This window comes from Cygnus olor, chromosome 12 (assembly GCF_009769625.2).
Source record: "Cygnus olor isolate bCygOlo1 chromosome 12, bCygOlo1.pri.v2, whole genome shotgun sequence".
Taxonomy (NCBI): domain Eukaryota; kingdom Metazoa; phylum Chordata; class Aves; order Anseriformes; family Anatidae; genus Cygnus; species Cygnus olor.
Genome location: NC_049180.1, coordinates 5,859,176 through 5,862,633, shown reverse-complemented (window position 1 = coordinate 5,862,633; position 3,458 = coordinate 5,859,176). Strand labels below are relative to the sequence as shown.

General features: G+C 46.6%; 1 long non-coding RNA gene across 1 annotated transcript; it reads left to right on the top strand.

Annotated features, from left to right (window-relative positions):
- The first annotated feature begins 618 nt into the window (after nt 1–618).
- On the top strand, nt 619–3,085 carry LOC121076695. Its single transcript, XR_005823663.1, has 3 exons — nt 619–712; nt 792–872; nt 1,330–3,085. It is a non-coding gene; the product is annotated as an uncharacterized LOC121076695 (long non-coding RNA).
- Nucleotides 3,086–3,458: the final 373 nt, after the last annotated feature.

Below are 3,458 nucleotides of genomic sequence, written 5' to 3'. Positions count from 1 at the left end.
ATTGCTGGCTTTTTAATTTTTTAATCATGTTCTTTCCTGCAAGAACTACAAAATTAACCTACTTGTTTGTACACCCACAAAGCTCCTCCACAGACAACCTCTGGAGCCTGCTTCCGTGGATGAGGGCACCCACGTTTTGCTGTTTCAAAGGTAAAATGAGCTGGGCAGCAGAGCAGGATCTCCAAATCAGGCTGCAGGGTTGTTGCCCAGACTAAAACATCAGGCAAAGGCCACGTGGAAGCACCCACCCTCTGTCTGACATACCTGGCTTGGCCATGCGCAAGGGAATGGGGCAAGGAGGATGGTCCTTCTTGAGGGCTGCTTCTTCCCAAGAACGGTGTGCAAGGAACCAGCCATATCAGATGGGACTGGATCTGGCCAGACTGCCATGAATCAAAATCCTGTAGGAAGGTCATAGACAACAGCTTCTTTTTGTGTTTCATTTTGTAACGGCTTGAAGAGCCTTTGTTGCTCAACAGTTTGAGCATCCTTTTTTTTTTTTTTTTTTTTTCCACAGCTGTCAAACCAAATTGATTTTCAGTCGTTTTAACCTGGGCAGGATCAGCAAGCCTGCTCCCCCAGGTGAAAAGCCAGGACTGCGAGGAGTTGGCTGAATTATCTGATTCTTCTGAGACACAAAGAATTTGTTTGTCTCGCTTATGAGAGCTGAGGGAGTGATGGCACAGAAGGCTAAATCTTCACCATCCCCCTGGTACGCACTGCACGCTTTGCAATTGATACAGGCAGAAATGCTTCGAGGGCTTGCAATGCAGTTGGCAGTGTCTTTGCAGGAAAGGACCTCTATCAAGCACGCTCGTGTCTGAATTACATCTCAGCCCTAGGGAAGATGGTTTCTTCAGTTCCCCTTCAAGGTCAGTTGTGGGGTAACATATGTTATTCGTCTCTCAGTCTTGCTAACAGAAAATCTGACTGAGGGACATGTGGAAACTGGGAAATGAAAATAAACAACGTGAATAAACACATTTGAAAGGGCTTGGGGGGGTGGAGACAAAATCCCAACCTGCACATGACATCCTTACAACACGACAATGCAAATGAAATTTAGGATTTGCATCTTGATGGGTACAGTATATTTGAACTCTGCATGACTTCAGCGCATCTGCTAAGCAAATAGTCACTCTTACTAGAGATGTATGGCAGGGAGTCAGTGCAAGATTGGGGAACCAGCAAGCTCACTGCATTTGTGAATAGATATTTAATGTTGTGTTTTTGTTGTTGTTGTTGTTTTTCTTTTGCTTGGACATTGTTTCTAGTAACTAAAATGGAGCAAGGTCTTGCAGAGATTGATATGTTTAAATGGATTTTCAGCCCTCCATTCATGCGCTGTAGCGGGATGAACTCAGAAAGCCCTTGCGCTCCCAGGTCTGCCTTCCTCATTTCCTTCCACACATTTCCAGCTGCCCTTGCCCAAAGCTGGCCAGGCACAGCCACAAAGCCCACCCCAAGCCCACAAGTGGACAGGAGCCTTCCCAGCTGCTGGATGATTCCTCACCAGGACAGCATGGGCACGAGTTTCAGTACAGCCTCACTTATTCCTGCCTGGGATCTGCATGGAGTCAGCACAGCCTGGGGTCATGTCAGCAAAGCCTGAACAATTGTCTTGGGTACCCAAAGAGGCAGAGGAATACTTTCAAAGACGTTGTTCATGTTACCCATGTCGTGTGCTGCTGTAGGTGACACCGTCATATGTTCTAGACATTCAGGGTTGCTGTTCCCTGCATGTAGCAGCTGAAATTAGACCCCTGGTAGTGGCGTAGCCCTACTGCAGCAGCTCTCATCTGTACAGTCACGTTTGCCATTCCAGCCATGGTGAAGTGTTCTCTCACTGGCTCACCAGTGCTTCAGCACACCCACTTCTTTCCTAAGATTTGGCTAAAGATCAGAGCAGCTTGGTTATAATAGCATTTGGCAGTAAGTCTACCAAGCAACCTGGCCTGAACAGCTGAAAGGAGAGCAGCAAAGCAAAGTACTGAGACTCAGTATTCCAGAAGGAAATTTTTGGGCATCCCTTACAACCAGCATATCCTCGAATTTCTATTTCTGCCTCGTTTGTCTCTGTGTAACACTTTTGTTTTCAATCTTCCTTCCCTCTTTTCTTACAATTAGCAAGGGAGAGGGGTGAATTGTGAAGTCAGATTACAAGCACCTGCCTCAGCCTGTGTGTGTGCATGCAGGCACATAGGCATGGGAGAGCAACCACTGCCAAAGAGAAGAGCTGGAAACAGACTAGTGAAAAAGAAATAAAGCTGAGGATAGTGAGTTACAAGAAAGTGGGTGAGAAAAGTAGAAAAACTATCACAACAGTTTCTCGTCACCAGCTGGCACAGCAACTTTGCTAGGGAAAACCTAGAGGCTTTCAGTGCGGTATATTTAGTAAATGGGGTATTACGATTCAATTCAATTACAAAACATCATACATAAAGGCATTTTAATATTTTCTATGGGAACACTGATACTGGAACTGAACTGCTTTTAAACAAACCCCAAAGCCTTTGCCTTGGTTATTCACGTAACCAAGTGTGAGGCGGCTTCGGGCTTCCCAGAAGGTGGAGGCCACTAGTGTCAATTCTAGGAGAAGGAACTCCTCTTAAGGAAATCCCTAGGATCAATCATCAATCCAGGCTTCCTGATGGACAAGATTTTGTGTGCAAAGATCCCATAGTTACAGATGTGCTGCCTGAAAAGCAGGTTTTGCAGTGCATCTTGCATCACAGTGGCCAGATCCTGGACATACATCAAAGCCTCTACCTTATGAGTCGCAGCAGACAACAAGATGTACTGCCTGCTCTGATGTGCACGGCACAGGCTCTGCCTTTGCAGGGCAGGGTACCACACCTCACGCCAAGCCGGTGATGTTAGCGGCATCGCAGGGAATAGCCCTTCCTCTGAGTAACAGCCTGCTCAGGGATCAGGCCGAGGCAGGTTTCCTCCTGACTTATTTCTGTACGTCCACGCTCTCTGTAAGACTGGCCTGCTGCAGCATATCGCATGGAATTCATTAGCACATCCCTTCTGATAATCCTCCCTGGGTTTAACACAGCATATTCATTGATTTTTCCTGGTCTCTAGGACAGCTGTGTCAAGTCAGAAGCATGTGTGTTAGGCCAGGCTGAGCCCAGGAGCTTGGCCCTTGAGAGGTTAGAGAAATCAGGGCTCTGAAGGCTCACTTGGAGGCTCAGGTGGGGTGAATTTACATTATGATCCAAATGAAAAATTCTGTCTCTTAAGACTCTCTATCCTTGACACCTTCTACTTTAAATGCTAGGATCCACCACTGTATCCCACAAGGAGACTGTCAGACACATCCAGCGCTTTGACCCAAACCATGATAAGCACTAAAAAGCAGGCTCTGAATTTGTACAGACACCCACCCCCGTCAAAGACATTTTTAGGGTTCATTGAACAGGACATCCACTCTCCTATCGCACAACCCTCAA